The sequence below is a fragment of the Stegodyphus dumicola genome, chromosome 2 (assembly GCF_044657685.1).
Source record: "Stegodyphus dumicola isolate Sdum_Otavi_A_Nest chromosome 2, ASM4465768v1".
Lineage (NCBI taxonomy): Eukaryota > Metazoa > Arthropoda > Arachnida > Araneae > Eresidae > Stegodyphus > Stegodyphus dumicola.
In genome coordinates this window covers 2,768,131-2,789,562 of record NC_140769.1, presented here as the reverse complement: position 1 = coordinate 2,789,562, position 21,432 = coordinate 2,768,131, and the positions used below count along the sequence as shown (strand labels likewise).

The window sequence follows — 21,432 nt, the reverse complement described above, 5'->3', positions numbered from 1 at the left end:
AACTATTTTTTTCACAATTTAATTTCGTATGGCAGTTCAATATCTCATTATTCCTCACTTGCCTCAATGATGCACATGACTAATAAACAGGTGTTTCATGTAAAAAATGCCGTCCACAAAAATATATTGATGGGGTGGACAGCCTTCTCCAGCCCCCTCTAGCCGCGCCTCCGGTTAAACCAGAGTATTGCTCCACTATAAAAAAATGCAGAAGACAATTTCCTTTTACAGTTTTACAAACTTTCTTCTTTTCCTTTAGAGATAACAAATATATCTTTATGATCCGCGCAACCGATTTTTGCTAGTTCCATATTAAAGCAAATATTTCTGTTTTTGATTAGACAGTAATTCACGGAAGCTTCTTCAATTTCGTAGACTGCAAATAGATTTCAGAGTGCTAGTTACTGTATATTAACAACGGTGCTTTAGAACCGTATACAACTAAAGCACATCCAGTGACAATAAATTCTGATAGCTGAATGTTCATACAGAACAACGTCTCAAATGAGGACATACGGAATTAATATATGACGTGCATTGTTCGAAACATTGCCCTCATAACAAAATCTACTATGGAGGTTATTGGAAGAGTTAATCGGTTATACTGTTTCCTTGTTGGCGGAATTGCAATGGTCTTGCCTGATTCCGCCCCATTTTTCTTCGTAATTATGCGCGCTAGAGCTTTTGTGAAGGGAAAGTATTCGTTAATAAACCAAGCATACTGGAAGTTAATAAACCAGACGTACGTCTATTCAACAGAATCAGATCAATATCTCAAGATACTGCGTTATATTCACTTCAGATCTTCTAGGCGGGTTGTATAGGAAAAAATACGAAAGTATCGATTGATTTAATTTTCTTTTGTATCCAACGTTTTGGAGAGCTAACAGTCATAGAAGTATCAAAAAAAATATGATCTGAACACAGATATATTTCGCAGTAAATTAATTCAGTTCTCACTATGGGGAAAGACAAAAAATTATAAAAACTCAAGCAAATTTCATTGAAAATTGTAAAATACAGAAATACATAAAACACTGAATACAGTTAAAAGCAGTTGAAAAAACAATTTTTGCGATTAAAATTAGAGTTTCTATTTAAAACCAAGCAATTCGAAAGCGGGTAGCATTTTTCGGTGCACAAAACTGAAAGTTTACATTTAGTCCCGCTCGGCAGAAAAACACTGAAGTTGGAACACTAACTGACATAAATCACTATTCTACTAAGAGTTTCAAAGGCAAACAAATCGTTGCCTCGATAGGATTAGCACCACTTCAACTTTTAAATTGTTGATAATTCTACAACTATTGTAAGCAGATAAACCAAAGCATAGAAACCTTAACCTTAATATATGAACAACGTAATTCAATTGCTTTTAAAGCATTAAAGCAAAAACTGCACAATTTATCAACATATAAGAATAAAAAACTGAGCTCAACAAGCCGGGTAACAGAGTGGGTATATATATATATATATATACTAGAAAGCTTGGAGTTCATACGAAATGACCGCTGTTCTAGATATTATAAATTGTAATTAAAATGATTTGTGCAAAGGTGTCTTGCTAATTTAAACTGAATTACCCATTAGTTGCCGCCAGGGCAGGCGGCAAGGCCGGCCCTTACTTACTTCCCGACGAAGTTTCCCCCTTCTACTTGCTTAATTGTTAAAGTAGAGTGCGATGAAGGAAACCACTGGCGGTACATTTCTCAAGAGCCCACCGCTAGCTCAGTCAATAAAGCTGATTTAAATAATGAAAAATGTTAATTCACATGTCAAAGATCTCTTTGTACATACTATTTCTTGTGTACATCTTTCCATCATTTTTAAGCTCGCCTCGCAGAGGACCATCCATTATTTTTAATTTTACGTCTGTTCTTTCAACTCTTGAACAGCCAATATAAAGTTGACCATGTCCAAATGCAAGCAGGTTAAAAAATATCATCACTCTTAAGCGTTTGGCACTGAGACTTATGGATGGTCATAGTAAAGGCAAGTTTTACAGGAAATTGTCTACGTCTCGATTGAAATGGCAACCCTGTGCCGTGGCAACTTCACCCCATTGGCTAGTACAGTTACGCAAGCAACCAATAAACTGTCGGCGACAAACAGACGCTTAAGCCGCATATATACATGGGGTGAAGTAACATCATCTCCTCCGAAACGGCTGGCTCCCGGGCTTAGCGAAGCACACCGTTGATTCCGCAGGTCCGTGGCACGCCATTGTGACCATTCGCGTCTTCTTGGGACTTTAATTAGCCGAGATATTACTTAAAAACTAATTTCCCCCTACTTTTTCCCTATATCTTCCACTTTCTTTCTTGGGTTTTCCCTATTACAGGGATTTGGCTACGTGCAAAATTCTTTTTTTCTCGAATATCTACGGAACGGCGCCGAGATGAAATTCGAGACACGTATCCTCGGATTCCAAAAAATTCTCCGAATCCATCGATACCGTTCGTATCTCCGTACGACATTAATCGGCCGAGATATTAATTAAAAACTGCAGAAACGTTAATTTCCGCACTCATTTTTTCGAGTGGCAACAATAAACTATCGGCTACACACACTTTAGCCACTTATATGTATAAAGATATTGTTACGGATTTGAAATTTAAATAGCTAATGTTAGTTGAATTATAAATTAAATTGTTTTATTCCTCGTGCAGTGTAGCGCGTGACGAATATTAAAGGAACGCTAAGCCGGAAAATTAAAAATACAAGTGCACGTGCATTTAACATTTAATAAATAAATACCTCTTTTTGATTTCGAGAAAGTTCTAGAAAATTCTCGTGCGCGATTAAAAATCATATAAAAAGGAGGAAAACCTCTCAGATCGATGAGTTAGTTAGTTTGTTGTTGTTTTAAGAGTTTGTTTAGAAAACTGCTCTTGTTGACTGTAGCGAAATAGCGGATTATCTTACTTTAGCTGTTTCGAATTGAGTTTTCTTGAACGTTTGAGTAGTTAAAAGATACTACTGTGAGATTTTGTAATATTGCACGAATATCTGAGGAAATTTAAGCATTAGTTGTTGTGATAATAATAAATTATGTTCCTTTTTCATCGGACTTGCGCATTCATTTCGTAACGAACCTGTACGCACGCAACAATGCATATATATGCAAACACGCTTGTTTGATGGGTCCAATTGCAACCAAAAAATGTATATGCACGATTAGATGTTATAGCAGTCCCATATACAGTTTCTTAAATTTCTAAGACTTTTCGACGTTTAATCAATTTTGAGTTATGCGGGATACATACATATGTGCTACGTATCGACGTCACGAAAAAAAAATCTGTTTTGAATCCAATTTACAATCAGTTTTGAAAAAAGTATTCTTTGTTCTGCGCTTACTTACAAACGGCAGGACAGGCAAAAAGATTGTTCAAATGGATTCCAGAGCGGACGAATTGAATATTTTCGTTGAAATATGATACCAGAATTTTTTCCCCGATTTCAATACTTCCTTTACGTCGTGCAAGGAAGTGAAAACTGGAAACGGTTGGAGTTATATTAATGTCAGACAAGTCAGAACATAATTACATGGGTGTTTTAAAAGGTTTCCATATGCATGAAGAAATACTCTTTCTCAACAAAGAACTCCTCCCTTTACTCAAACAACTCTAGTGGGCTTTGAAATAATTCAATCCAAAGCAATACAAATATACTCCATATAGTATTTCATAAAATTATGAGTGGTGCAGGGATAAAATTAGGCAGAAGAAAATAAGAAAACGGTACTATTCGGTTTTGAGGGCCGTAAAAAATCGCCAAACTATTTTTGATACCAATGCTGCCAAAAATAATTGCGGCAAGAAAGGAAATATAATAGTAAATAACTATCTAAGATTGACATTTTAATTTATATTAAAGGTTAATTTCATATAATACTCTTTTATTATTATAATTTATATAAAAATAGGCTAAACATACTGAATAGAAGCATAAGAGTAAATAACTATTTCACATCATTATTATAATTTATATAAAAATTGCTAAACATAACTGAATGGATGCCTGCATCGCTATTTCGCTACCGAGTTATCGCTAAAGCATAATTTCATCTCGTTGGTTGCTCAAACATATTTTTCTATAATGATGCCGTTTCTTTGCAAAAATTCTCGGTAAAGTGCACAATCGCCCACTTATTTGTTTGCCGCTTTTTACAAGGGTAAGAACATTTGCATTTTTGTCAATTTCCTTTTACTTTTTAAGAGAAAATAGGTCAATGTGTATATAGATAAAGTCAAGGGTGTGCGCAGTACCATTTTTGTACAATTCTTGGATTTTGTTTGGAAAGGAAATCGATCGATATGTAAAATGATACCGAGTATGTGCAATTCTTAAAAACGCGTCAAGCAGTGGGTGAGTCTGCACTTTACCCAAAACTATATTGCAGACTTTTCGTCATGGGCAATTCCCAAATTGTGAAATCCATAGAATATCCAAAAAGGAGTTAAAAATTAAACTAGTATTTCGATGGCGTCTTAAGAAATATAGAACTACATAAACTTACGTAATCTGAAATCAGCGCGTACGCAAGATTTGGCGCGCTGTTAAATGGGCGCGTCTGCTAGATTTGGCGCTTTTGCGCATACATTTTCGCTGCAATTTTTTACGGTCCTCAAAACGGAATAGTACCAAGAAAACTTTTATGAACTGAAACTAATACTGCAATTGAAATAGGCGTCAAATAATATACACGGTTCTTCACGGGTCTCGACAGCAGCAGCAGCGGCGGAGAAGGAGGAGGATTAAAGAAGATTAAAATAGTTAAGTAGATTTTAAAGTAGTTACAAGATTAAAACATGAATTTTTATCTGAGGTACAAATCCAACATAATTGAATCTTTGGACAGCAGGATGTAGTTACTAGTAACGTTTAGTTATATTCGCAAACTGCAATGTAATAAAATTTATGCACTTGGTTTTATTTAAATTGCACTGGAAATTTAGAAACCTATAGAGTAAATAATTGTGAGACGATATTTACGCTTTGGATATCATTACAGTTCTAGCCTTTTGCTATGAGAAAGAAATTTAATAATTTTAATTAGGTTAGGAACTGTAGATCTGAATGCCAACAAGTTTCCTGGCAAGAGAGAATGATGTAATTCAAATTATGTAACAATGAAATTATGTTCGACACATACGAGAATAAACGGAATAAGAGCTATAAATAGATTATGAAATGTGGGAAAGAAGGTAAATTAAACCATTTATTCGCTTATCCCGTAAATAGCACTTATTGCATAAAAGCTAGTGAATAAAAACAAAGATACCTCTCAATCTCCAATTAAAACAATGTTTTTGGAAATATTTTTATTAAATCTCATTTGTAATACCAAGAACCTGCTTCATTTAAAACATATTATGTGAAAAATGTTCAGTAAATAGCTAACGAAATATCTATGAGATGCCTGCATGCAGTTTGAAGAAGTGAACCTACACCAAAATAAAAAACTTAAATTTAACTGAACATGCAATTTTTTCTAAGATGTGCATGTATATATGAAATATTAGGATATGAAATGGTTACCATTCCACTAACAATTAGTTTCGATAAATTAGAAAAAGCTCATCTATTTGCGTCCTGTAAAATCGCCAAAGCTTTTATTTCAATGAAATTTTGATGAAATCTTATTGTAATCATGACGGAAAATCTTCGTGTGTCCATCTGTTCTACTTTATATATTAGTGCATTATCGTTAATCACTCTTTGTAGCAATTTTGAATAGAAACGGTAAAAGCAGAGCATTATATGAACATGAATTATATATTATGACGTTTTTTGTCATAAAAGTTTTCAAGAAAACACAAGAAAAAATAAAATTATGAATGAAATGATGATTAATATGGCTAATACACACTAAAACGATATCAGTCAGTTAATTTTCGAAGCGGTACCATATTGGTTGATATTTTGGAAATAACATTATGAATACCTATAATGAAAACATTTTTTCAAATTAAGGTATCCTTCAGTTCTTTGACCAATTTGTATACGTTAATTAACTTTCTCTTCCTCCTCGTTTCTACTCTTCCTGCCACAATATAAATTTCTATCTCGTGTGGTATTCAAATGAGGTAAAAGGGTGATATTATTTAAAGGACGGTTTTACAGGGTAGAATCAGAGCGTGTCCTGCCCTCCGAAGGCTACGTTGCTAATTACGATTCTTCTGAGAATAGTATTCTGCGGCATTGCGTGTTTTTATCCATTAGTTTTGCGCTTACTTTACTGGCCAATAAAGCTAACTCATTATTATAGTTCGGCCGTCTCAAGCACAACCCTGGTTGGCATTCTGCCAAAACACATAGACTCGTCCAAAAGGGGCGGTATTACTTGCTGCGACGTGAAGCGATAAGCGATAAGCAACGGAGGACGTGAGCACTGTCCCTTTACCAAAAGGTTAATCGGTATAGCACCACGTCCACCTATATCTAGAGCCTAAAGAGGAATCACAAGACGCCACGCACCGGGCGCCCAGAGCCAAATTCAACCCGGGGGCAGTCCAACTGACCAAATGCCTACGAAAGACAGTCCCAACAACCGCCCAGGCCCCACATTTATTAAATAAAATAACAAAAGCATACAGGGCCGAACAAGGGCGAGTTTTGACAATAAGCAAAAATTTTACAAAGGTGTAATACACACAAATATAGAATATGCATAAGCTAAAGTACAGTCTGATGTTGGGCAGCCCAATAATATACAATGAGTAAAATATAGACAGTAGAATTAGACTTAATGACAATATAACATAAAAACAGAGAACATAGTGACATAATGAATGTAAATGATTACAGCAATACACAGAGGATATACCAAAAGAAATAAAAATAAAAGAATACAATAGCCATCAGTGTGTGACTGGAAGTACTGATACATGGGAAATGCGTAAAGCATTCAGAAGACTAACAACTGGATCGGGATACATTGCATAGCCAAGTACATATATTTGACAAAGCAAACATATTGAAATTCAGTGTAATAAACTAGATATTCGCTATGACAAAGTCATGTTACAATACCGCAGGTAGTGATGTGTACAGAAGAAGTAGGTAGCGTACAATATAATTTGATCTCGGTACGCATTTAATCCCTATAGTACAACAATAGTTAGGGAAAAGGAATATGTTATACAAAATATATTTAGCATGCAACTGTGTTTAAGATATACAAAGGTCGATACATTGGTTACTACCAATTATGGTACAGGACTCGTACCACACTTAGTAACAGAATGCAATAGCGGTACAATACAATTGATCACGTGGCATTGTGGAAAAAACATGCAATAAGGCTAATTATACGATTATGAGGAATAAAAATAATATATTTAGCCTGCATAAAAGTTAACGAATATAGGACGTGAACGGTCACCTCTTCTCCGAAAAGGGCTATGCTGGAGGAAAAGAAAATCCCCATCCTTCCAGCCTATTTTGAGAATAATTCGAATGGCGCATGCGTGTTTGCGCTCATGGTCGCGATTGAGGCGATCGAACTATACCTAGTCAAGTCAAATCCTTTATCTTTGATATAAGCCATAATTGCTGGCTGTATTTTGTAAGCACAAGTGGGGCCTTTTGTTAACTTGAGTCAAATGAAGGGTTCTGCACACCTTTCTCAATCTCTGTGGTAACTTACGAGGCATAGTAATAATTCCCATAAAGTCTTGAGACGTTTTGCGCATTTTGCGTTTCGAAAGAACACGAAATGTTATTAAATGATGCCTTAGATGCATAGCAATATAATGTCAATAATGGTCGGTTTAACATTTTGTTATTCTTGATAAGGCATTTTTGACATCTACAGTTACCGATACAAATGGGAGGGATACCAGAATTTCACCACAGATTGCTCAGTCAGAGTCTCACGCAGCACCTGTGGAGCTGCGCATCTAATTTTAAGGCAGAAAATCCCGAGGTTGGGGCGGTTCGAGGGTCTTTCAACTTTTTTTTACCACCACCAACCACTCGGCCCGCCTCGTATCTTGAGTGCCAGGTTGCTGCGTAAACACTATACATATACAGATCAATGCCTTCTCCCGCATGCGAACCAAGGCCCAGCAGTTGGCGTCACTCTTCAAAACTTGCATTTGCACTTTTCAGAAATTTAAAAAGTTTGCAATAATCGGAAGATTAAATAGGAGACAAAGAAGGTGAAAAGAAACGAGTAGACTACATTATGAATGTTACTTACGTTAACCTTTTATTTCTATTGGCTAATTAAATTTATTTTGTAAAATTTGCCATGACTATTGGTCAAAGACATTTTTGCATTGTATAAGTACACGCATCATGAGAGTTATGTAAAAATCACATCTCCGGTATAAACTGTGAAAAGATACCCTTCAGAGAGGTTTGTTATTATAAGCATGTCACTCTTCTTAAGATTATTTATTAAAAGCATGTTATTCTTTTTAAGGTAGAAAGGAATCAAATTGAAAGCGAGATTTTAGAAGCTGTAGCAAATTGCAGTTAGACTTTTGTTTTACACATTCTTTATTTTATTTACATATTATGGTAATCTAAGATGAAAAGAAATACTTTTCAGTTAGTTTCCTGACGGCAAAAATTTCGAAATGTTTAAAGTAGCGAAAAATATAAAACTGAATTATATTTGATGCTTCAGATTTGTAACGCATTTTCTTCTATCTCAGAGTGTGCCTTTGTCGTTTAATTGAAAGCCTGTGCGACTGGTACGCGGCAGATCTAGAGTTTGAATCCGGCGAAGGCATCGTTGATTTTTCATCTTTCTCGTCTCGAAAACAATTCTAAATCTTTCTACCAGTGTGGCTCGGACAGCCATCTGGCGAAAGATAATTCGTCACCACCAGGATCTGGCTATTGAGTTTCCGCTTCCACAATCGAACTTCAAGTGGAGGAGAATGTAAGATATTTTCTCTGTCTTTAGCATGTGCCCTCATGGTGTACCTAGAAGCGCATCTCGCTAGCAATTGGAAAGACCGAAGTAAGAATTTAGGCGAGGGCATTACAGATTTTGCAAGTTTCCTGCACCGATGGAAACCAAAGACTCTACTGATTGATTCTCAGAATGAATTATTTCATACAGTACTTCTATAATATCGATACGAAATTTATATTCTATATTTAGTTATTTTCCAACAAAATTTTGGCTACCATTTTGGAAACACAATTCTGTTAAATATGCTATCAAAATATGAGTGCTTTTCTCCTTAAGATATCCTTCATTGAAAGGGTCACCGGCAACCTTTTGGTAAAGTCTCTGATTGCTGGTAGTTCCATCTGGTTTTAATTCCTGGCTGTATGTGTCGTTTCGTGCTTTTCCGCATGTGTAAAGTATATAAGAATCAGTTTTCCAAAGAATGCCCTCCACAAAGGCATACCTCCTCTTTGGCAGATAAGCATCGCGTGCTTTGCCACAATCAAATAAACCAAACTAAGGTCTTCTTTTGAAACGAAACGTAAAAGCACAAAACAAATTGAGAGACACACTGCAAAAAACAGTGAAAACTTGCACAAACACTCGCTCAAAAACTGGAACCTACTTAATATCATTAACAGATAGCACATACGTTAACATATTTACTATATAAAGTATTTATTATCTCAAAGCTCGTTAGCCCAGAAGGGCTATTAATTTCGTTTTGCATTGTGTGCACTATAAACGAGTTTCACTTTTCAAAATGTTGTGACCAATTATTATCGCCTGTATTATACTTATAGAAATTAATTAATGAAAGAATCTGCATACTTGTATAAATGCTTCTTTCACTGTCAAAAAAACAACGGTACCTAGATGTATCACATTTTGAATAGTTCCCATAAAGTCGTGAGACCTTTTGCACATTTCGTGTTACGAAAGAACACGAAACGTTGTTAATTGAATAAGTAGTCCTTCACTCGAAAATGGGCATCTAGAAGCCCAAATTTGGAATGTGGAATTTGTTTTATAGTCTATTTCATATTTTATAAAACTTGAACAAATTATTAATTAGCAAATTCTACGATTTCAAAACGAGCAGTGGCAACACTGTGCGTAGAAAAAAAAACACATTTTTATCTCCATCGCGCGAGACTCTGTATCGGAAATTCTAAAAATATGCTCTTTTAAATATTTTTTGATACTGCTGTTGAACTGAATTTTATGGTTTAAGGGCGAATAACGTGATATCTAATAAATAAACGTAACACATAAAAAGTTTTAAAAAAAAGCCACTTTGGGCATAATATAAAATCTGAAGGCTTTCAGATTTTTTTTTAGTTAAAATTCGAAGATTTTTCTTTTATTATAATTAGTATTATATTTTATTTCGAATTTCTAATGATAATGAGAGGAACTGTTTTTTAATATGTAATAAGATATTTCAATAAAATTTTATTACTGAATGAGTAGTTCAAATATTCCTACTTGTGTTCTTATGCTGCGTATCTCGAAAAAAATGGATTCAATCCTTACTTAACAAAGTGCTTCTTCGTTAAATGCAAGAAATCACCCGGTAATATTTAATCTTCATGAACTGTTTATTATAGTGAACTTAAATTTTTTCTTAGCGAAGAGACACAGTAAAGAAATCCATCGGGTTTTTTTAATTGAAGAATATTTAGTAAATCTCTTTTTTTTTTTTTTTTCCTTAAGCATTGGAGTTCTTTTAATTGTGTTTAAAACAAAGCTAATGATCAGTTAGATGACGTTGCATGTATATCCACCCCTGTCTTTATTTCAATGCTCAAATGAAGCTCTTTGATTTCTTTTCATTATTTTTATGTTACGTTGATTTACTTTTTTGTTCCCGATAATCTTAAAAAAATTAGTTTTCGATACAGCTTTTGATTTGCTTTTCTCGATTTAATTTTTCTAGTGCTCTAAAAATACCGGGATTAGATTACATAGCAATTAACTGTTTGATTATGAAAACATTAATCTATACATTTTTAAAAACTTATTTTAATGATGTATAGATAATTATTACCTCCTCAATAAAAGTTATTTCTTTTAAGTATTTAAAAGCAAAACAACATAATGGAATTTTTCATTGGAAATTAATGCCTCTTTATCATGCTCAGGAAGAGTGATGTTTTTTAGAAGCATATTCAAACTGCTTTTTAAATGTGATACATATAATTCTGCAAATTCTATTTATTGAACTGTTGTTTAGGAAAATTTGTTATTGTCAAAACTCAGCGAGGGTTTCAAACCTACGTTGTGATAGACCCTCTTAGAAAAACTGTATACACCCAATCACATTGCATTATGTGATTTCTGACTTATCATTTCTGGCGTTTAGTTTTATAACTTTGTAGAGACATTAGATTATTTCGGAAGCAGGAGAGATGAAAAATGAGCAATGCCCTCGCCGGGACTCGAACAACGGACCTCTCGAATACGCGTCGACCGTGCTGACCACTACACCACGAAGATATGCTAAAAAGGCGGGAGAAATACCTTATATACTCCACCTTTTAAAGGGCGACTGGAGATTACGGAACCCAGTATTCAAATCCTGGTAATGGAGAATCATCATCCACCATCCTTTTTAGTTCGGGCGCCACTGTAGAGACAATTAAGTATTTTTTGGAAGCACGATAGATGAAAAATGAGCAATGCCCTAGCCGGGACTCAACTACGAATATGTGTCGAATACGCGTCGAGCGTGCTGACCACTGCACCACGAAGGCATGCTAAGAAGGCAGGAGAAAATACTTTATAACCTCAAGTTTGTATTTGATTGCAAAATAATTGCTTTCCCTTCGTTTAGCAATGCTAAATTTAGTTTAGATAATTTGATTTGATTATGGCAAAGCATACGAGGGCTGTCTGCCTTAGGGGAGGAATATCTTCTTAAAGGAGGTTATAAAGTGTTTGATTTAGTATGGTTTATGTGATTACGGCTAAGCCTCGAGAGCTATCAGCCTAATTGAAGGAATACCTTCGTGGAGAACTATCTAACGAAAACTAGCTCGTATACATGTTACACATGGGAAAAACACGAAATTCGTATTACACGATACATATGGGGAAAAACACGAAAACTACCATGCAGCCAACCCGTTCGGGGGATTGAAGCCTCGGACCGAACTACCAGTGTTCAGAGACTCTACCGCTCGACCTCTGGTGGGCCACGTTATAAAGGTAAACTGACTGTTATTTATATTACACACAGGAAAATCTACAAAACCAACAGCGCATCCAGCCCGATCTCCTAGGATTGAACCTACACCAAACTGCCGACATTTAGTCGTTTTTAACTACTTGGTAAATTTAGTTTAGTCTCTTTTTGAATAGAAAGAAAAGAAAACATTCTTTTCAATTTGCTTCCAAATTAAAAGAATTCAATGCATCTCAACAGTCAATCTAACTCCTATCAGAAATAATTATTAAATTGGCTCTCGAAGGCTTCGAGCCTTTTCGTACGATACGAACATCGAATAGTTTTGAATTTCGTCCTCGTTTAAAATTTAATTTTCCCCCGTATTTTATTGAATACAACACATTTTTTTTTTACTTACGAAGTTGGTCACACGTTATAACAAATATTACAGTATGAAAAGCTGCATGCATAAAAAATTATCTTACTTACAGCTTACACATATATCTAACCTTACCAAAATACTTCTGAAACCTAGATATTTAGAATCCAACATGATGAAAACTTTTAATAAGTTTCAAAGAAAATAAATTAAGAATTTACCTGGATAGCAAGCATAATGTGATATAAGAGGTATCTTATAGGATATACCCAATCATACTGCAGTTCGACCAATTAGACAAATCAAATTACTTGTGTCGCATAGTTACATAGAAAAAGGATAACAAAGCTTATAAGAACACCAACAAAGAAACCAAACATAAACAAAACTTCAAACCTTTACGCGAAAAAGTTATGCATTGTTTCTTATGTTTCTAGAGATAATCATTCTTCATGAAAGAAAATATGTCGACGCATAAATCAATTGTAAAGACTATAAATACATTTGTAGCAATATTAAATAGGCCCACCAGCGGTAAAGTCGCTGAAAACTGGTAGTTCGGTGCGAGGTTCGAATCCCGCGAACGGGCTGGCTGCATGGGTGTTTTCGTGGTTTTTTCCATGTGTAACGTGTATACGAGCCAGTTTCCCTTAGAAAGTCCTCCCCTTAGGCAGATAGCCCTAGTGTGCTTTGCCATAATTAAATACGCCAACACCAACACACCAATATTAAATATTGCGTTGAAAACCGTTTGTCAAAAAGATCCCAACTGCTAAATTTACCTTATTTGTGACATAGTTTGTTTACTTAGATAGAAGCTGGGTTAAAATAAAACTTATTTAACTCGTAGTCAGATGGTTAATCCTTTACATCGCGATATTTCTATGTAACTTGTTAGATTTTATAGTGCATTTTAAATTTACTAGCCAAGGACGTTAGCCCAGAAAGCTATTAATTTCGCATTGGCATTTTATGTTGGTTCACTATAAATGTCGGTTTACTTTTCAAATTGTTGCACCAAATATTAGAGCCCTGCTTTATATTATATTTAAAGAAATTAAATAATAAAGAATCTGCAGAAATGCATGTACAGTGGATGGACAAAAATATGGAAACACCTTGTGAAATGCATGTTTGAAAATAAAGATTGATTTTAATGAAATATGTAGGTGGCGCTGGTGTTTTTGACTACTGACGCCACCTATACAACTTCGTAAATGTGCTAAACAGTTCAGTTGTTGTCGGAGTACTGTTATGTGAGGTTGTCATTGCATTATGTCAGAGTTAACAGACTTCGAAAGTGGGCAAATTGTTGGAGCACGTATGGTAGGTGCTTCCGTAAGCAAGGTAGCCGAGGCGTTTAGTGTTTCAAGAGGTACTGTATCGAAGATTTATTCCGCATATTTGAAAAGCGGAAAAACATCATCTGCTAAATCACAGCGCGGACGAAAGTGTGTCCTGAGTGATCGTGACAGACGATCATTAAGGGCAATTGTGACGAAAAATAAGAAGACCACAGCTGCAAAAGTTACTGCTGAAATGAATGTTGTGTTACCGAACCCTGTGAGTACCAAAACAATTAGAAGGGAGCTTCATAAACAGGGAATTGCTGGCCGTGCTGCAATTGAGAAGCCACTCATCAGTGATGCTAATGCCCTTAACAGGAAAAGGTGGTGTTTAAGTCATAAAGCCTGGACTATAGAGCAGTGGAAGAGAGTAATATGGTCTGACGAGTCTTCTTTCACATTGTTTCCCACTTCTGGCCGAGTTTACGTCTGGAGAACGCCATCTCAAGCCTATAATACATACTGCTTGTTGCCAAGAGTGAAACATGGCGGGGGTTCTGTTATGGTTTGGGCATTCTGTAAATACCCAATGATAACCGTGATACCCAATGATAACTGTGTCAGGGCACATGACTGCCAAGACTTATGTGAACATTTTGGCCGATCAAGTTCATCCCATGGTACAAACGTTGTTCCTCGATGCTGATGGTGTCTTCCAAGACGACAAAGCCCCTGTTCACACAACTCACATTGTCCAGGACTGGTTTTCTGAGCACGAGGATGAGTTGTCCCATCTCCCCTGGCCACCACAGTCAGCAGACCTGAATATTATCGAACCTTTGTGGTCTACATTGGAACAGAAAGTGCGTTCTCGTTATCCACCGACAACATCATTATCTGAACTTGCCACCGTTTTGCAGGAAGAATGGTATAATATTCCCTTGGCAAACATACAGTAACTGTATTTATCCATTCCGAGAAGACTGCAAGCTGTTTTGGATGCCAACGGGTTTCCTACACCATATTAAGCAAAGAAACATTTTGTTTTAAAGGTGTTTCCATATTTTTGTCCAACCCCTGTATATTTCTCGCATTGTGATAAAACAACGGTACCTAAAGCCATCCAATTTTAAATAACGTCATCTTCCACCGAATATGGGCATCTGGAAGCTTTAATTTGTAATTTGAAATTTGTTTTATTATCGATTTCATATTTTGTAACACTTTTATCAACACACTCAACCATTTCAAAAGCAAACAATGGTAATACTGTACGGAAAAGAAAATTATCTTTAGCGCGCAAGACTGTGTATGGAAAATTCTAAAGATATGCTCATGCGATATTGCTATTGAGTTGAATTTTATGGTTCAAGCGCGAAGAACATGATATTTAATCAATAAAGGTAGCACACGAAACGTTAAAAAACGCCCCATAGGGTGTAATGTAAAATCTGAAAGCTTTCAGATTTTGTAAGAATTTAATTTAATTTAGAGACTTTACTTGAATTTAAAAGGTTTAATCTATAACATTTTGATCATATTAACCGACACGTGGATTACAATAAGCGACGTATTTTCCACGTTTCTGTGTACAAATGATAGGGACCTTGGAACTTGGAAAACAATATCGAAATGATAACTTTGTAGAGTTATTAGGATATTTGGAGCAGGAGAAGGGAAATGTGTCCAATGCCCTCGACGGGATTCGAACCTGGAACTCTGGAATACGCGCCGAGTGTGCTAACCGTTGCACCACGAAGGCATACAGAAAGGATGGAGAAAATAACATTAACCGCGATAACAGTAAGTAGGGTCTACCGTATATGTAAATTTTCATAGAATATTCTGAAGCACTTGAGGTCTTGGTCATACAAAACACATTTGGCTACTTATATATTTTGATTAGAATACGTATATGTTCACCATATTAGCGAGTATTTTGTTTCCTCATATTAGAATGCATCACTTAATATTTTCTAGTTTCTCTCTAAAGTCAATGTTTTCATACATGACGCTTGGAACCACCAAGAAAGAAGCAAAATTATTAACATCCTATTTCAAAAATATTTTGTCACGTTATTTCTTGGCGACTTTCCCGACTAAAACATTTAAGCTTCTTAATAGCTCACATCCTATTAAGCCACTCAATCAGCATTTTATTCCATTCCTTCATTAATTACTTCTTATTAAGACCCTTTCTGCCAATTGAAGTGATGCTCTTTAAGGAAAAAAAAAAAAAAAAAAACTGTTGTGTTTTTATCAACCTAAGACTCCGGAACCTTGATAAGGACAAATACAAACTTAATACGACATTAATTGGTGCGCAGTCTCTAATTAAAACAGTCCCTCAACCTGGGAGGCCATATCGCCATTGTTTCAATGAAAACGTTCAATTGTTCGATGTGATTCTGTAAATATAGTCAAGGGTGGCATCGTTTGGGTGAGGGATGGGGGTTTTCGTTTCCTTTCGCTCGAAGAATGTGCTCGAGAATCTTCCAGCAGTTTTGTTTCTTCTACAAGAGAATTCCTTTAATTACTATAATTAGACCAAAAAAATGTTTCCATACTGGAACTTGAATAGAAAAATGGTTCTTTGATTTAATTAATGCAAATATTCTTTTTCATTACCAGATTGTGCAGCTGTTTTAAGCACATACCAAATTAAGATGCATGAATTAAGAAACGCATTTAAGGATTATATTTAGCTTGCATATGAGTATCTCTTTCCCCCTCTCGCTTCCACCTTCCCAGTGCATATATATATATATATATATATATATACAAATGAAAAATTATTTTCTTGGAAATATGAAGCAAAATTTAGGTATTGTTGCATGCGTACGGGTTCGCAAGAGATTAAATGCACACAAAACCAATTATAGATTGATAAAATTTATCAAAAGAAACTTTTCAGAGTTCTGGTACTTTCCACAGAAATACTCGTACAGGTGTTCACAGTAATACAGAGTATAGTTAACAGTTACACTGTACACTACTGCGAACGTTAAACACTATGCAAGGAAAAAGCATTTGAAAAGAGAAGCTTTCAGTACTACAAAGCCGCTCTTAACTAACAGTTCGCAACAGCAACTCAGAACAGATATTCTCTCTGGCCTTACATAGTTTTTACCCAACTGCCGAGATATTTCTAGTACTTTCTGCTTCTTAAAATTACTGGAAGACGGTAGGAAGGTCGAGTTACGGTTACAGATAATATAGTGATCGATTACATTTATTCAATCACAATACTTATTACGATGATAGTGGAACTGGACCAAAATGAAGTCAAACAGTCGTCAAGTTAAGCGACTCTGTCCAATAAAAAAGAAGAAGTACATTTATTAAGTCATGTAAAGAGAAAATGCAATAATAAAAATTACAATGCATTAAATTCGAAAGGTTTCGCGATCGGAAATTCATTTAATTTCTTTTAATTTAAATTAAAAATTTTAATTTGCAGGTAAAATAAAATTTAGAAAAGTGAAAGCCCGAAATACAAAATTATATTAAATATATAGAGTCTGGTCTGTTCTTTAAGGGAACAGCCCAGCCTAGATAAGGCTTCCTGTGATAAATTTTAAAAGTTTCGTGAGACTATATTTCTGATCAAATATAAAGTAAAACAGAGAGCGTAAATTCGAGGAGCAAATTTTGAATACGATTAAAAAATAATGATTTATACAAACTACTTTATATCCGCTGAACTCAGTCTGTTCTTTTCAAATTAAAGTTGTTATTTAAAGAAAGCAACGCATGCTCGCCACTGGCACAGCAAGAAATACAGATAAATTCATTGAAAATTATATTTAATTTTGGAAGCAAAAATAAAACTCTACGCGGTTCAGCGGATTAAGCAGCACTGAGAATATTTCTTAAAAAATTTCTTAAAATAATTTTGAGTTTGAGAATCACGTGTTTTTATATTTATTAAATGTTTTTATGCATCATAAATGATTTTACGATTTCAGTCTTAATCTTCAGTTTCAATATACGTTTATTCACCTTAAGACATATACGGCTCCTATTCTCTTCCAATTTTTTCACTCACTCTCCTTAGTTATTTCCTTAAATATTATATTTTTTAATTTTTATATTTAAGACATCTTATAAAACACTTAACGTTTCTTACTTCAGTGGTAGCACTTAACTCTCCTTCCTGTTTTTTTGAATGGCCCACCAGCGGCCGAACGGTAAACACGCTGATAGTTCCGTCCGAGGTTCGAATCCTGCGAATGGCCTAGCTGCATGAGCGTTCATATTTTTCCATGTGTAACGTTTGAGTGTGTACGTGCCAGTTTCCCTTAGAAGGACTTTCAAAGGTATCCACGAAAGTATCCCTTCTTGTAGGCAGATAACCCTCGAAGGTTTGTCATAATCTCACAAAGCAAACCAATCTTCGAAACATAACGATGAATTTTTTATGACGCACCGCATCATTTTTTCGACTTCGTTACACTCACGTGGAGGAGGGCGACAGATGAAATCCACAGTAGTAGAAAGAATAGTCCTAATTATACTTCCCGGAAATTTCAAATATTTTAGATGAATTTGAACCCCCCAATTTACCAATAAAAGCTAAGATAGCAGTCTTTTTACCGCCAATGGTATTTGCTCCTTCTTTTCTGCAAGCCTTCGTGTTGTAACGGTTAGCCCACTCGTTGCGTGCTCCAGAAGTCCAGCTTCGAGTCCCGACGAGAGCTTTGCTCATTTTTCATGCTTCCTGCTTCAAAATAACCTAATGAAAATGCGGTGCTGCTTTGGGAAACGGTTGCACGGATTTTTGGCGATTTACGTTGGCGTAACTGTTGGCGCGATTTTTACAATCGTCAGCCATCTTGGAAAATGCTGTTTTTACGTATTTTATGCATCGTAAAGTATTCGAAACTTTAAAAATATAAATATCAATAAAATGATGGATTAATTTTTTTGTTGAAAATATCGTTTTTGAAGATGGCAGGCAAATGTAAATAAATACATTTACTATGAGTATAAAATACTAAAGTAAGGTTAAATTATTACTTTTATACAGCAAAGATATAGAATAAAAACACCGCTATAAAAATATTGCGCCAACGTTTAATTGGATTAAAATATTACTTAAATTGAATATCGAATTAAAAACATCATACCAACGTTTAAAAGAATTAAAATATTACTTAAATTTAAATCCTTTAAAATAAGTTTTATAGGATATAATTATTTAACATTAAAACATATGTGGCAATAAATATCTCGGTAATTTTTTAAAACAGTGAATTAACTGTTTTAATAAAAATTGAAGTATACAATTATAAAGTAAAAGAAAAATATGTACTTACATTTTTTTTTGAGTATTTAACCGCGGTTTTGGTAAGTACCACAAAAAAATCGGAATCATAATTTAGATATCAATGGAAAAAGTTTAAAAAATGTAATATATTTTTTAAAATGTAATCCAAGAGGAAACATGTGAAAAAAATTGAAAAATGTAATCTAATGAATTTGAAGAGATGAATAATAAAATATTAAAATGGTGCAGTAATGCACCAATTTCAATATTCAAGGAGCAGAATACATCCCGAATAGAATGCAAATTATTTAAATAATCATACATAATAAAATAATTTTTAAAAAAACGCAAAATTTAATTGTATTTTAATATTTAACAGCCATAAATAATGTTTAAAACGTTAGATTAAATTTATAGATATTAAAACTAATTACTTTAAAAGTAATGTGATGTCATTCATTACATTATCCACAACATAAAATTCCATAAAATATCATAAACAATAACATTTTTATTTCAAATAAAAATGCAAAATTAAATTGATTTTTAATATTTAGAAGCCATAAATAATATTTAAAACACGGAATTAATGCATAATAAAACGCATTATTTTTTTATTTTTTAAATGAAATGACAACAAAGTATCGGTTATCATAAATAACTTGTCTAGCAATGGGTTTATTATAAGTCGTATCCCTCGCCAAAAAAAAAAAAAAAAAAAAAAAAAAAAAAAAAAAAAATTATTTCCAAAATCCGTGCAACCGTCTACCAAAGTAGCACCGAAAATGCAAAGCCAGAAACTATTCAGAAACTTCAAGTAAACAAACATCGAGGTTAACACAAGGCAACACATATAACTGAAAAAGTGTTCTCCCTAGAATTACGTCAGACAAATTTGCAATTGAAACCAATTGCTCGATTTCAAAAGTCACTCCCATGATTGCGATACCAGCGTGCACTTGGGGCAATTGCCCCCGGGCTATATGTTCCTGTGTAAAAATGATTTATCTTTTCATTCCTAATCCACTTTTAAAGTTTGCCTAAAACTTTTAAATATCTTTAGATCATTGATGTTGTCAGCAGAAGCGGGCACAAGAATTTCTAAAGTAAGCTACAAATTAATTTTAATTGGCTATAATTGTAATATGCTTTTCCCTGTCGCAACAACAAGTGCGAATTTAATCTCTTCAGAGATGATCTTTTCGTCCAGAGTTTAATTTAAAAAAAATATCATATATTCTTTCAAACTAAAAATCCAAGACATACGCCTCGTAGACAGTGTTATCCTAACAATAATACACTCGTCTTGTATACATTAACGACTAAGCGATACAATTATAAGCATACAGTTTCGGTAGTGGACACATAAAATCTATCTCGCTTTCATATCTCTTACGCTACTATGATTATTTTACGGATCATACCAAACATAGCATTTTCTCTGGAGTTCCAGCCTTAGAGAGATTATTTTAGCAAACTAGACAGCTAGAAATCACGACATTAATACATCTGTTTGGGAGAGCCCTAGTTCCCTGCTCTAATTCCGTGAAATTGGCTATCGTTTCAAAATGCGAAAGGCCTGAAAATTCCAGTGGAAACTAATTTCGCTCTAAGTTTAATGAAATCTATTTATCCGTTGTATAAACTAATAGGTTATTTCCAACTCTGATGTAGGTAACGGAGTTAAGGATTCATTCCGTGCTCTGGAGGTTATGTTTATTCCCATCTAAAATTATCAGATTTTTTTCCACTTCTGTAAGCATTTTCGCTGCTTCTGTTAAATTAAATGTAATATAAGCATTTAAATTTGAAGATGTGCATTTGAAATAGAAATGCAGAGCGATATTTAAAGGTGCATTTTGTCGTAATAATGCTTCGAAGTGTTTTATGTTCTTCATGTTATTTTGTAGAGTCATTACGTTAAATGAAAGCAGAAAAGATGAAAAATATGCAACCGCGGCACGCTAGGAGAGTGGGAGAAATACCTTATATACTCCCCTTTTTAAAGGGCGACTAGGGTTTTAGGGGAACTAGTCGCCAAATCCTGATCCGGAGAATCATCATCCACAACTCTTTTAGTTCGAGCGCCACTTATAGAGTCATTAGGTTAATTGGAAGCAGAAAAGATGAAAAATGTGCAACCGCCTTCGCCGGGAATCGAACCACGGACCTCTGGAATTACGGCCCAGCGTGCTACCATTATACCACGAAGGCACGCTAAGGAAGTGGGAGAAATACCTTATAATTTGTTTTCCAAACTTCAATCCGATTTGTGTGTTCATTTACGAAAACAAAGTTCTGTTTGGTATGCATTAGGTTGGACTATTTCGATATGACGAAGAACACGAGATATGTGACTAGAACTATGATTACTTCGTGGATGACTTTCTGTAAGAAACTGACCTATTCACGTCA

The 21,432-nt window shown here is 34.7% G+C and overlaps 1 non-coding gene across 1 annotated transcript; it reads right to left on the bottom strand.

The window, feature by feature from the left end:
* Nucleotides 1-21,159: 21,159 nt before the first annotated feature.
* Nucleotides 21,160-21,231, bottom strand: TRNAY-GUA (transfer RNA tyrosine (anticodon GUA)). Its single transcript has one exon. It is a non-coding gene; the product is annotated as a tRNA-Tyr (tRNA).
* Nucleotides 21,232-21,432: the final 201 nt, after the last annotated feature.